The following is a 14,518-nucleotide window of genomic DNA, read 5'->3' as shown; positions in this document are numbered from 1 at the left end:
ATGTAATATCGCCGGAGATGTTTGTCATTAATGTTGCTTTGTGCATATAATCAGCTGAAAGCTTTCTGTTTTCCATATATAATTGAAGCAAATACAATTTCCTATATTAAATTCAACGTCAGGCACGGAGGAATATTTCACCCTGTCCTTCGTCAACGAGGTGAGAACGGGAGTGACAATGAATGTTTAAAGACAAGAGAAGGGGAAAATGTGAATAATTCACATTACCGGTTTGATATTTGCTGATAAGTTCCTCGCTTGTCACATTCTCCACCCCTTCGTTTCGAGGACATCTATCTATTATCATGAACTGTTGTCTCTTATATTTCAATGGAAGCGTGCTCGCTACAATGCCTTTGTATACCATTGGGCAAAGTTAATTAGCACATCAACTGACGAAGACGTTAAAGTTGATTGTTGCTTGTGGCGCAAAGGAACACTGAAGCATCTCAGCCTCATTTGAAGCGATTTGACAGCATTAAAAAACCATCCAAGAATGTATTTAATATAATTAAAATGTTTCCAATATCACTTCATCTAAAGCTAACTTATATGTGGACAATACTTCTTCTTGGTGACAGGTCCCGCGATAGGCCGACCAAGCAAATGCGTTAAAACCAAAATGATTGTGTTGAGTCATAACCCTTGGAAATTGTTAGTGTTTTGACCTCAGTTGACGCAGCAGGACGGGTCTGGGGTTCCTGTTGATGAATTTCCAAGGTTTTTTGACGTATGCGCGGCATCAGGACGTAAGCAAATTAGTCCAAGCAACTCAAATACGTCGGTCGACGGTCATAGGGTAGTATAGGTCCCATGGCGAAACGTGGATTGGTACCCACGATAAAGCATAAAATCTGGGAAATGTCTGCATAACCAACACCAACAACTCTACTAGCAAACCCTATCTCCACCTCCACGTGGCGTCCGCTGAGAAAGATGAAGGCGAGTCTCCCGCGCCCAAAAAACGGGACAAAATGTACCAACTGGTTCTGGGGATTGGGTAGGGTTGACAACCCTACACGGAAAACCGATGATACGACGCTACGAAAGGAGCCTCGGACAGGATAGATTTTACAACTACGAACCTGGCAACGACAACGGATTAACGATTTGCGCATTTTCTCAAGGAACGTGCGCTCCCTGTACAGATCGAATGCTGCTGAGCAGCTAGCTGATACCCTGTCCTAATAAAAGGCTAATGTAACAGCGTTGCAAGAGATTTCAACAGTCAAGTAGGGACGGAACCCGTATTCAGGCGATACGTCGGCTCACATAGCTTACATAGGGATACCATTGATAACGGACTACGCATTATTCAGTTAGCAGTATCGCACGAAATGGTTGTTGAAGTACCTAGTTTGCGCGGAAAGCAGTCCACAAACATACGTGGGCCTCTCCAGACGGGACCATTTTCAACCAAATTGATCAGGTGCTGATTAAACGCCGCCACCTCCCAGCCTTGATAAATGTCAGAACATATAGGGGGGCCAAATCTCCCATCAGGCGCGTCCCTTCGTGCGGATAAGGGAATGCTCGGCGAATGTGTCATGGCCATGCACATGCACACATCCGGAGATGTGCGTCTATGGGCATGTTTATGCGCAGGCCGGGTAGGTGGGAAGTAAACGCCCACCCGAGGATAAAAATTGGCTATGGGAAGGATACCCAGAAATAAAACCAAACATGGAGGAGCAGAAGAAGAATGAAGTTATGGTACAGGGCTTCGGAAACCCAGTACCGGCGGTTTTTGGGAGTGAGCAAGCGGGCTCCCGGCCGTCGATATCCAACGACCGCAATGCCTCAGTAGTGGGAACCTTGGCTACTGTGGCATCTAATGTTACAAGCGTACGGGAGGAACTTGAACTGGCTCCAGTGATGGACCCGTTCAGAAGGAGCTCGCTTTTTCGCAGATCCCCTCCCACACGGGCACAAGCCCCCACGATCGCTACCCCCAGTGGGAAGCGTATAGCGGAAGTCTTCGATGAGGAAGAATCACTGACGCCGATTCACCCGAGCGATGTTTTGGGCAATGGTCAGTCTGGAGCTGCCTTTACTGCCATCGGTAAAAAGATCATGGAGCTGTGTGAGTTTATAACGGAGCGCAGGAACATTCACCAAAATATAAGGGCCATGATAAGAGGCATCCGTTTGACGTACGGCAAGGCCCAGGATGAACGAGTAGGGAAGTCGCCGATTCGAAAAGTGAACCAGGCAACTCAAGTAATGCCGGTTCAAAACACAAAAGGGAAGAAACCGGGGAAGAGGCTGCGCGAGAAGCTGAATGACTCAAGCCAACAAACCCCGAAAAGGAAAAAGGACTCAACTCCCAAAAAGGCGGAGTTCATGAAAAGTACGTCTGAAGCTGCCAGTGAAAATACTGCAGTGGTTACCTCGAGAAAAGGGATCGAACCTTCAAAGGCGGATGCGGAAGCTTGGAGGAAGGTAGAACCGCGGAAAAGAAATTATCGGAAGAAAATTAGACCGGAGGTGATTTTCATGTCCAAACGGGGCGAAGGGTCATACGCCGACATTCTCAGGAAAGTGAAGGCAGACCCCGAACTCACCATTTTGGGAGACAACGTCAGCCGCATTAGACGGTCCCAGAAGGGAGATCTTTTGTTGGAACTTAAGAAATCCAAGGATGTAACTGCGGACAAATTCTTCAGCCAAATCGGGAAGACTTTAGGGCAGGAAGTGGACATAAGAGCTAGCAGGCCGGAGATCACTATAATCTGCAAAGATATAGATGAAATCACGACGAAGGAGGAGGTTCGCGAAGCGTTGGAGAGACAGTTCGATCTTGCCGGACTACAAGAGTCAGTGGTGAAAACGCTAAGGAAAGCCTATGGGGGAACACAAACCGCCATCATTAGCCTACCAGTGGAGAACGCACTCAAACTGTTAGCAGCAGGGAGAGTGAGAATAGGCTGGGTTATGTCTCGCCTTAGGGAACAGGTGGCGTTAAAACGGTGCTTTAGATGCCTTGGCTTTGGTCACATTGCGAAGGCATGCACTAACCCAAATGACAGGTCAAAGCAATGCAGGAGATGCGGAGTGGAAGGCCATATCAGCAAGGACTGCGGAGCTGACCCAAATTGTCTACTGTGCAAATGAAAGGAGAGTGTGGACCATCGGCACATTGCGGGCAGCAGCAGGTGCCCGGAATACAGGAGAGCCCTTAGCATAAATCGCAGATGAGGTTGATACAAATCAACCTCAACCACTGCGAGGCGGCGCAGGATCTACTAGCGCAAACCATCCGCGAGAAAAACATCGATGTGGCCATACTAAGTGAACCATACCGAAACCACGGTGGTAGCGTTTGGGTCAAAGACCAAACGGGCCAAGCAGTGCTGTGGACTTGTAGAGAACAAGCCTTCCAGGTCTTCCAGGAGCACCCGGAGGAGGGCTTTATCAGAGCGAAGGTGAAGGGCTGCTATGCTCCACCCAGCGCTACACTCGTCGAGTATGAGCGGATGCTTGTCGCTCTTGTTTTGGATGCAAGAGGACGTTGGCCGATCATAATAGGAGGCGATTTCAATGCGTGGGCTCTTGAATGGGGCAGCCGGATAACTAATGTCAGGGGACGTGTTCTCCTCGAAGCATTCGCGGAGCTGGACGTGGTACTGGCGAATGTTGGGTCTTCGTACACTTTCCGGGGAGGGGGCCTGGGGTCTATAGTGGACCTGACATACGTGAGTGCCACTTTAGCCAGTAGAATTGCTTGGCATGTCAGTGAGGACTATACTCACAGCGACCACCAGGCAATCTGCATAGAGATCAAGGGCGGATCGAGCTCGAAAAAGAGTTTTCGCAGAATGCCGGGTGGTATGCTTGGCTGGACAGTGAAAGCTTTTGAGGGGGCACGTTTTCCGCGGTGCTCAAATCCGACATATCCCTGAATGGTACGGCTGGAGAGAAAGCCACCCAGATCAATCGATGGGTGACGGAAGCATGCGATACTACTATTCCCAGAAAGCGATTGCTCCCCAGTAGGCATCCCAACTACTGGTGGAACAACGAAATCGCAAGTTTGCGAGCCGCATGTTTTCGGGCAAGGAGGCTTTGCCAGAGACTCAGGGGAAAACCCGGTGGCGACGGTCGAGAGGGGGCACACAAGCAATTGTGTGGCCGCCTAAAGGAAGCCATTCGGAGGAACAAAAGGAACTGCTTCAAACAGCTGTACGACCATGCCGACATAAACCCTTGTGGCGAGGCTTACAGAGTGGTGATGAAAAGGCTGCGGAAATCACCCCAGGTGACTTGTCCGCGCCTCCTGAAACAGATTGTTACCACTCTGTTCCCTCACCACGAAAATAGGGGAAGGCAAGTTTTTGTCCAGCTAAATGACGGCATAATACCGCTTGTAACTGTGGAGGAGCTGCGGGAAATATGTGGCAGGTTCGGTGACAACAAGGCCCCAGGTTTGGATGGCATCCCCAACCGAGCTTTGAAACTGGCAGTGAACACTAGGCCCGACCTTTTCGCCAACACCTTCGAGGCGTGCCTAAAAGAAGGAATATTTCCTGCCCAGTGGAAACAGCAAAAGTTGGTGTTGCTTCCGAAGCCTGGCAAGCCACCTGGAAACCCAGGGTCGTATCGTCCTATCTGCTTGTCGGATACAATGGGGAAGATGATGGAGAGAGTCATCTACAACAGACTCCTGCCCATCGTCGAAGCCAGCAATGGTTTGTCGGAACGCTAGTTTTGTTTCCGACGCGCCCACTCCACGGTGGACGCAATTAACATGGTGGTAAACCTGGCAAAAGATGCACAGATTTCTGGCGACTGCTGTGCCATGGTGGCGTTGGATGTCAAAAACGCATTCAACTCGGCCAACTGGAATAGAATTAAAGGGGCGGTGGCTGACATAGGTATCCCCGGACACTTAGCGAATTTGGTGGAAAACTACCTCACAGAGAGGACTCTCTGGTACGGGACGGATGAGGGCCCCAAAGAGTACATTGTCACAGCCGGGGTATTACAGGGATCGGTACTTGGTCCCCTGTTGTGGAATATCATGTATAATGGGGTGCTTGCTCTTCCCGTCTCAGAGAAGACTACGATTGTCGGCTTTGCTGAAGACCTAGCTGTGGTTGTTGCAGCAAAACACCCAGAAGATGTGGAGGTTTACGCAACGGAAACAGTGAGAGCGGTAAAGTCCTGGCTAGAAAACGCCGGGCTGACCTTGGCGGACGCGAAAACGGAAGCGGTCTTAATAACGAACCGCAGGAAAAATAACACTGTGAAAGTGGAGGTCGGTGGACATACGGTCGTATCAAAGCCGGCTATCAAATACCTGGGGGTAATAATTGACAGCAAATTGAGTTTTAGGGAACACCTAGAGTATGCATGCCAAAAGGCAGCCAGTGCCACCACGGCACTTGCAAAAATGTTGCCAAATATTGGTGGACCGGAACATTGCCGGAGGTTGGTGCTAGCCGGAGTGGTACGCTCCATCCTACTCTACTCGTCGCCTGTGTGGGCAGAGGCGCTTGCAAACTCTCAGAGACAGAAGCAGGTGAACTCGGTTTACCGGCGGATGGCTTTGAGGGTTTGCAGTGCTTTTAGAACCACATCAGATGAGCCAGTGTTGGTGGTGGCAGGCATGATCCCGGTTGACATTCTGGCCAAAGAAATGAGTGTCCTGTACAATGCAAAACGTATGGAGGGGCATGCACAGCGTAGAAATGCGGCAAGGTCAGAGTCTCTGGCAACGCAGATGGGACGAGTCTACGAAAGATCGGTGGACGCACAAGCTCATTCCCAACATTAGGGTGTGGCTTGAGCGAAAACATGGGGAGACCAACTACCATATTACCCAGTTCCTCACGGGACACGGTGGTTGCTACAGTCAGTATCTGCACCGCTTTGGGTTGGATGATTCTCCGAACTGTCCCAGATGCGATGGCATACCGGAGGATTCAGAACATGTGATGTTTCACTGCCCACGATTTGCGATGGAGAGAAGGAGCTTAAACCAGGTGCTGGGCAGGAGCGGGACTCCGGAGAGCTTGGTTACTGAAATGCTGGAGTCCGGGACACCGTTGATAATTTCTTCTATCTAGGGTCGAAAATCACAACCGATAATAGCTACGACGATGAAATCCGCGCACGGTTGCTGGCAGCCAACAGAGCCTATTTCAGCTTACAAAAACTGTTTCGACCGAAACGTCTCACCATAGGGTTAAAGCTCTTACTGTACAATATAATGATCTTGCCAGTCCTCGTGTATTCCTAGGAGACCTGGGTTCTTAGCAAGAAAAATTGTGAATTCTTGGCAACGTTCGAGAGAAGAATCCTCCGAAGAGTTTTGGCCCCCTAAATGAGGATTGACGATTCCGTAGCCTACATAACGACGAAATCCATAAGTGATCCCTTGACCGTCTGGTTGTGGATAAAATCCGGCTCAATAGGTTACGGTGGGCGGGTCACTTAATCCGTATGGATGAGGATGATCCAGCCTGGAAAGTCTATAAGGGCGATATCTATAGTAGAAAAAGAAGACGAGGCACACCGTGAGATGGAGCGATGGCGTAGATCAGGACGCCAGACAGACGGCAGAATTGGTGGACCTTGGCGCAAAACCGGGATGTCTGGAGTTCTTTATTAAGGCAGGCCTAACTGGATACAGGTTGTTGAGCCGTTGATGATGATGATGATGATGATGATAAGGGAGAGATGGACCTGGTGTTATAAACGTTCATCATTTCGGTTGCCAGGATGTCAATCGGCATCATTCCCGAGTTGACGAACGCTGCATCATCTGAGACGGTCCTGAAGGCAGAACACACCCTTGAGACTGTTCTTCTGTAAACCATATTTAGTTTATGTGCATTGCTTAAAATATGCACCGCTTTTCCCCAAACTGGGACTGCATACATCATCCTTGCCAGAGTCTTTCTCGTGGTGGATGCTTTTCCGCATGTATGCGCTATGTGATGCTTAAAATTGAGTTTTCCGTCTATCATCACCCCCAAGTATTTGATGGCGGGCTTGCAAGTAATGATACAATTGCGGCGCTTAGTAATCGGACCGACCGATGCCGCATTTGGAACACCTCTTTAGAGAGATCTGTTCACTTTTTTCAATTGCTGAGCTCCCGGGAGCTTTCTCTTTTGCCAGCTTCGGTATTGGAGGAGATCGTAAAATTGATGAGCTTCTCCTAAATAGATCAATTTGCTGCTGCTGGAGTACCTCTCCATCAGATCCGATGGGTGTCGAAATCGCCTTTTTTGGCCAGCTATCTCCTTTTAGCCCATCATTCATTGTCTTTGGAATTGGTGTTCTTGGCAGAGTTGTGCTTCGTTTCAACACCTCCTTCTCCAAATCTCTGTCCGTCTGTCTGTCACACAGATTTTTCTCGGAGGCGGTTATAGCGATTGATACCAAATTTGGTGGAAAAGTGGGAACTCTGAATGCTCAAATATGCAGTGAGGGCATAACTAATATAGTCATGTGGGGTATCAAATGAAAGGTCTCGATTAGTACTTTTTGAAGCTCAATTTTGACATTTGTTCGAAAGGTGGAGAGTGAGGGTGGTAGAAAGTGATTATTTTTTTAACGGACCCATTCTCCGAAACTACCCAACCAAAAAATCTGAAAAAATCAAGATGCTTCCACTGTATAGTGGCTAGGCTCCGAAATACCCTCCATACCGATATCTGTTCAAATAAAGTTATTAATTGTAGATTACTTTAATTTTGAGTAATTGGCTGCACAATCCCCTGAAGTTCGTCCTACAACCATGAAATGTGGTGTAGTGTAGGCTATAAATATAGAGCATGGACTTGCCGAGTTTGATGGAAATCGCATTATTACTAACAAGGTTATCACAGATCAAAGTTGTCACTTCCTTGCAAATTCAAGACTTTGAATGTTAATATCACCCGAAAGCGGATATTTTCTCAGTATATATGCATATATTACGTGCGATGTACTAATGAGACAAATGCATACTCAAAGGTCTTTATAAAAGAAATACACAAAACCTTTCATATCTGAAACGTCCAGGTTTCCCGACTTATTTTTAAGGTTTTGTTTGTAAGATGGAAGATGGAAAGGTTCAAAACCTACTGCTGGCTCCTGCCACGCAGTTATGTGAGACTTCTACTCACTAAATTCCCACCGTGCCAGCTGCCGTCGAAATGCGCTAGACTCTCCAGCTGCATACGTTTTGTCGTAGAGTCGCCGACTTTCCTTCACCAAGATGTCTATGAAAGTCCTGGGGGTTTAACGTGAGTACCTGCCGTTAAGGCTTAATCTCACGGTCCTCTTCGGACGCGGATTGATTTTGTGACAACAACAAAAACAAACAGCCATGCAAGCACAGCGGTCCTGGTTTATACTGAGTGCAGGCTCAACATTCATACCAGTGGATGCGAGGCCTATCTAACACCTCTGCCGCAACTAAGGGGTACGGCACCCGAGTTGTACAGCGCAACTCCACGCTTGAGCTCCGAGGAGCTCTGCCCGCGATGTAGGCATAACCATAACCACCATGAAACTCCCACTAGGGGGCCAACCGCAAATAACCGGGCCGAGAACACATCCTCCAGGAATTCTCCTGGAGCATATGCCCTCAGAGGGCCATCCCGGTTCCCATGGTACCAGACAACCTCCAGTGAGGCTTCGTGGCAGAGCCACTTCAGATGAGTTCCTTGCAGACTCGGGTCTGATCACCCTCCTCGAGTACGTGGGGACGGAACTCCCCAACGGGTTAACTGGAATCAGCCCGAGGCGGAGAACCGCGACGGAACCTTTCACCAGCTAACTACCGCTCTGCGTATAACACAACACAAAGGACATCACAAGACAACACTAACACCAAACACACAAAAACTGGTGGCTAACCACCGTGGCCACTAGGCCATTCGCCCATCAACTGCAAGCGAAGCAGCGTCGAGGAGCTCCCTCCTTCGTCGGAAGGCAGCACTCGCGAATGCATTAGCGCGTTTAAGCATCCCACTGCTAGCAAGGCACTGGCTAACATCGAAGATACCGTTCAATACGTGGACCCCCATGTCGTCTAGATTGCGGATGTCACTGTACGCTGGACATACACAGAGAACATGTAACCAGTCCTCCAAGTCAGCCCCACATAAAACACAGCCCTGACTGGAGGCAAGGTTGCGCTTGAAGAGGAACTCATTCAAGCTGCCATGCCGAGTCAGGAGGAAGCCCATCTCAAGCCCAAAGTCCACGACGGAACTTCCTCTGGCAGACACATTCCTAACGTACTTATACGTGACCCGACCTTTCCCACATTGATCCCATCTAAACTGCCACTTAGATGTTAAAAAATGTGGAACGCTTCACGATTTTGCGTGTCATCCTTGTGCAAAGGCCATGCTAATCTTCTCTGTATCGTTCCAATTTTAGTATATGTTCTGTCGAAGCAAGAACGCCAAGAGGTCTATGGGGAGCATCCCTGCTAGTACATATGCTGCTTCTCCTGATGTTTTCCGATATGCACTGCATACCCGGAGTACACTTAGCCGATACGCCATTCCCAATTTTCGGCAGTTCACTTTGTTATTCAGAGCAGTTGCCCAAACTGGACCTGCGTAGAGTAGCACGGAGCTGACTACCCTAGAGAGCAGAAGACGTCGACTTTGTCTTGGCCCACCAATGTTCGATAGTATCCTCGAGATCGTTGCAGCGATGGAAGACGCTTTAGTTGCGGTGTACTCAATGTGCCTTTTGAATTTGAGTCTTCTGTCAATAATTACTCCCAAGTATTTGAGCGATGGTTGGGAGTAAATTGTTTTTTCGCCAACTTTGATTTTCACAGTTGTGTTCTTTCTTCTTTGATGAGAACCACTTCTGTTTTATGTTCAGCAAGTGAAAGGCCAACATTTCTCAACCAGGAATTGATCTCCCATATCGCTTCATTTGCATAGATCTCGATCTCGTCTTGGTGCTTTGCAACCACTGTTATTCCGATATCATCGGCGAAGCCAATAGTTGCCACGTTGTCCGGTAGGCGTAGCGTCAACACTCCATCGTACATAACTAACCACAGCAAGGGACCCAGGACAGAACCCTGTGGCACTCCGCAAGTTGTCCGGAATATTTTTAGCCCATCGTCTGAGTCGCAGTAAAGTCTTTTCCCAAGGAGAAACTCAACCACAATGCGTACAATGTACTTCGGGGCCTGTATCTTGTCGAGTGCCTCGATCATTTTTTCCATTTTGCATTATTGATCGCAGTTTTTACGTCGAGGGTTACTACTGCACAGCATTTTCCTTCTTGTATTGCAGCCTGAGCCAAACCAGTACCATGCTGATTGCGTCGACAGTTGATTTTGCCTTACGAAATCCGAATTGTTTATCGGAAAGGCCTCCTTCCTTTTCCGCAACAGCGAGCAGTCTGTTATATATTGCTCGTTCAAATAGTTTGCCAATGGTATTGACCAGACATATCGGCCTATATGAGGAGCGGTCACCTAATGGTTTACCTGCCTTCGGAATGAGTATTAGCTTTTGTACCTTCCATTGCTCGGGAAATTCTCCTTCCCTAAGGCATGCCGTGAAAACTTGGGCAAACATATCTGGCGCTGTCCTGGCGGCTACTTTCAGGGCCATGTTAGGGATTCCATCCGGTCCTGTCTGTCTGTCTTTTTTTTAATACGTTGGAAGGTGGAAAGGTTCAAAACCTACCGCTGGCTCCTGCCATACGGTCATGTGAGACTTTTACTCACTAAAACCACCTCCTTCTCCTTCGTTTACCCCGCGGGACTGTCATATCGGTATTACGTCGCGGAGCAGGATCAGTTATGAACTGCGGCTTCTGTTGTTATTTGTAACTTTCCTCCGAAGCTCCTCCCTCCTCAGCAGATTGTGGATCGCCTTCATTAATTTTTCCACCGTCCTCCAAGATGTTCCAGAGGCTAGCATGTGGTCCACGATATTTTCGGGTGTCAACCGTGCCTCGACGTCAATTTCCGCCTGCGCTCTGTGTGCAGCGAACCGCGGGCAGTTAAAAACAACATGCTCCGCATCTTCCAGAATCATCACGCATGTCAGGCAAAACGGGGAGTCGTCACGCCCGAAGCGATAAAGGTAAGCGCGGTAATCTCCGTGTCCGCTTAGGAATTGAGTTAAGTGGTAACTAACCTCACCGTGCCTTCGCTTGATCCATTAAGAGACATCTGGAATAATCCTGTATGTCCAGCGTCCTTTAGGTGAATCATCCCACCTTTTTTGCCATTCAAAAATAGAATCACTTCGTGCCAATTGCCGACGATTGGTATAGGACTCACCGATTGCATATGATGGGTCATAGAGGCGTCGGCCCTGGTTCGCCAAGATGTCGATGGGAATCATGCCGGCTATCACCCAAACTGCTTCATCTGAAGTTGTACGGTAAGTGCATGACGTACGTAATGCGCTCAATCGGTATGGGGCTGCGATTTTTCTTCTGTTTGCTTCCACCTTCAAGGACAATGTCCAGATTGGAGCTGCATAAAGCAAGATGGAGCTAACAACACTCGAGATCAGGAGCCGACGGCTTTGCCTAGGACCACCTATATTTGGCAACATTCTTGCCAACAATGTCGCCACTCCGGAAGCCTTGGTTGCTAAATTTTCAAGATGAGACTTGAATTTCAGTCTTTGGTCAACCATGACTCCTAGGTACTTAAGCGATGGCTGCGACTGTGTTATGTGTTCTCCAACCCTGATCTTTATCGACGTCTGCTTCCTTCGCTTTGTAATCAAAACTGCCTCGGTTTTATGCTACGCGAGTGTCAGACCAGCTTCCTCTAGCCAAGACTGATTTCAAAAATTGCCTCGTTTGTGAGTACCTCGATCTCATCAATGTCTTGTGCGACGATAGTTACTCCGATATCGTCTGCGAAGCCAATGATTGTCACTCCTTTGGGTAGTTGCAACTTTAAAATTACATCATACATTATTATCCACAGGAGAGGACCGAGGGCTGATCCTTGTAGAACCCCGCACGTTGTTGTATACGTCTTCGGTCCATCGTCCGAATCGTAACACAATATCCTCTCCCGGAGAAACTCCATGACTATGTGCACCAGATATTTAGGAGCGCCCAATTTGGCTAAAGCCGCAATTATTTTGCTCCACTTTGCCGTATTAAAGGGATTCTTCACGTCGAGAGTAACTACCGCGCAAGATTTATTGGCCTCCATTGCTCCGTGCTAATGGCATTCACAGTAGATCTTTCCCTTTCTGTGATTGGTACAAGCCTATTGAAGATGACCCGTTCGAAAAGTTTGCCGATGCCGTTCAGCAGGCATATAGGTCTGTAAGACGAAGGATCACCCAAAGGTTTATTTGGCTTCGGGATTACCACAAGCCTCCGGGAAAATCCCATCTATGAAGCACGTTGTAAATGTTTCAGAGAACCACCTTGGAACTGTCTCGACGGCCACTGTCAGTGCTTTATTCGCGGCTTCCAGGACTTCTTTCGTGGCTACCTCGGCAATTTCACCAGGATCTACCTGGACAGTGGGTAGGTTCGACTCACTTGAAACGTATGGGAAGAGAGTGCTAATGATTTCCCGCAGCAAATCAGGGTTGGTGATCGGCGGTGAGCGCTTTCCCTTGATTGTTGCCATAACTGCCTTGTATGCACCTCCCCATGGGTCGAAGTCCGCTTCCTTGCATAACCTCTTGAAGTGTTCAGTTTTACTTCTAGAGATGGCTGCTTGCAATTCTTTCTTCGCCTTCTTATATTGGTTGTGCAAGTCTTCAGACTCAGACCGGTTTTTTCTGCGTGGACTGTGCCTTCTGGCTTTAAGGCAAACTTTACGAAGTTCATCGATTTCGGCATTCCACCAGAAGTTGGACATTCCTTTTTTGAGTAACATGCGGCGAGGCATGGAAGCGACACAAGCTTTTTGTAACTTTTCAAGGACCTGCGCCACCTTCTCTCGTGCATTTCCCACCGGCATCGCTTCCTGCAGAAGTATTTCCTCGAACACTTCTTCATCAAGTTTTTTTGATGTCCAACCCGACACTGCAGTGTTCTTGATTCGCTTTCCTCCTGCCGTAGGCTCCATCTGGAAGATGATAGCCTGATGGTAACTGTGCGTATATTCCTCGCTCACCTGCCATACCTGTCTGTCTGTCTGTCACAGGCACTTTTCTCAGAAACGGCTATACCGATTGACACGAAATTTGGTGAGAAGGTGGGAACTGTAGACCCCCAGACATGCAGTGAGTAATATCCTCCTACGTTGAGATTTAGGGGGGGCCCCATACATGTAAATGGAGGGTGTAAACATTTTTTTCACCAAATATAGTCATGTGGGGTATCAAATGAAAGTCCTCGATTAGTACTTTTCGAAGCCGGTTTTAGCTTTGAGATTTGTTAACAAGGCGGGGAGTGGGAGGGGTGCAAAGTGATGATTTCTTTAACGGAGCCATTCTCAGAAACTTCCCAACCGAAAAACTTGAAAAAATTCATGGAGCTGCCTCCATATGGTGTTCAGACCTCAAAATACTCTCCATATCGATATCTGTTCAAATTAAGTTAATAATTAGTAACAAAGTTACAGTAGCGCAAAGTTGCCTTACCGTGTAAATTTACAACCCGAAGTACTAAATCTGATATGCTAAATGCATATTCTTAACGGGCTACGTACAAATGGGATAGTTCTACACTCAAATATACTCACACAAGAAACAAAAAAAACCTTTCATACCTGAAGCGCCCAGCTTCCGGTTTCCCGACTTGTTTTATATATATTTTGTGACGTACTTGGTGCTGGTCCTGCTTCTTGCCCCCTGGTTGATGAGGACAAATAGTACGCAGCAGCTTGAGGTAATCTCAAGCTTCAGTCATGCAATGTCGAAATGAGCTAGTTAGTAAGCATGAAATTGACAGGTGACCAACGACACCCTAGAGCCTTCAGTCCCATCAAATATGCTTTGGCTTTGAAACCAATTTACTCAAAATCTAATTGACTCTATTCCCTTTAAGGCACGTGAACATCTTAGACCAACCTCAACTTAGTAAATACAAAACCGTAAACTTTCTCCCTAATCTGTATTAGGAAACTTTCAGCAGGTTAGCGACCATTTGTAATTCGTTGGAGTTCATTCTGTGGGGATTAAACTCTTATACGAATACTCGCTGCCTTGTCGTGGTTGATGACCGTGACTGAGTGGAATTTGCTCAAACTGAGAAAAAAGTTACAGTCCTGGTGACAGCGGGAAAAATAAATTTTCAACAAGAATGGATGGAAGTCTATTCGGCCAGTTGTTTCTTATTCCTGGGAAAAGTCAAGGATAAGTTGCCGATTTGTTTGAGGGTTGCGAAGTTGGTCCTTCTGCTTCATTTAACTTTCAACCCTCCAAAACCTGACTTGGTTTCTATCAGGTAGTCACATGTCTACCTATCTAGAAATGGAGGTGTACGTCAATCAAATTACGTGGACTAGTATATCAATCAATGCCTACCAGTAATCTTGCAATGTGGGTCGGGCCCTGCCAAACGAAATGCACGCTTCTCTCATTATTATCTCAAATCTCAAGTTTCCACC

At 47.7% G+C, this 14,518-nt stretch overlaps 1 protein-coding gene and 1 non-coding gene across 4 annotated transcripts in view; both read right to left on the bottom strand.

The window, feature by feature from the left end:
- Nucleotides 1-14,518, bottom strand: part of LOC119658930 (atrial natriuretic peptide receptor 1) — a 608,286-nt gene that overhangs the window by 552,816 nt on the left and 40,952 nt on the right. The gene's annotated exons all lie outside the window — the stretch shown is intronic.
- On the bottom strand, nt 9,299-9,405 carry LOC119660635. Its single transcript, XR_005250468.1, has one exon. It is a non-coding gene; the product is annotated as a U6 spliceosomal RNA (small nuclear RNA).

Source organism: Hermetia illucens, chromosome 6 (genome assembly GCF_905115235.1).
Source record: "Hermetia illucens chromosome 6, iHerIll2.2.curated.20191125, whole genome shotgun sequence".
In the NCBI taxonomy this organism is placed as follows: Eukaryota; Metazoa; Arthropoda; class Insecta; order Diptera; family Stratiomyidae; genus Hermetia; species Hermetia illucens.
The sequence above is the reverse complement of the archived record's forward strand: the minus strand, read 5'-3'. Positions and strand labels throughout refer to the sequence as shown.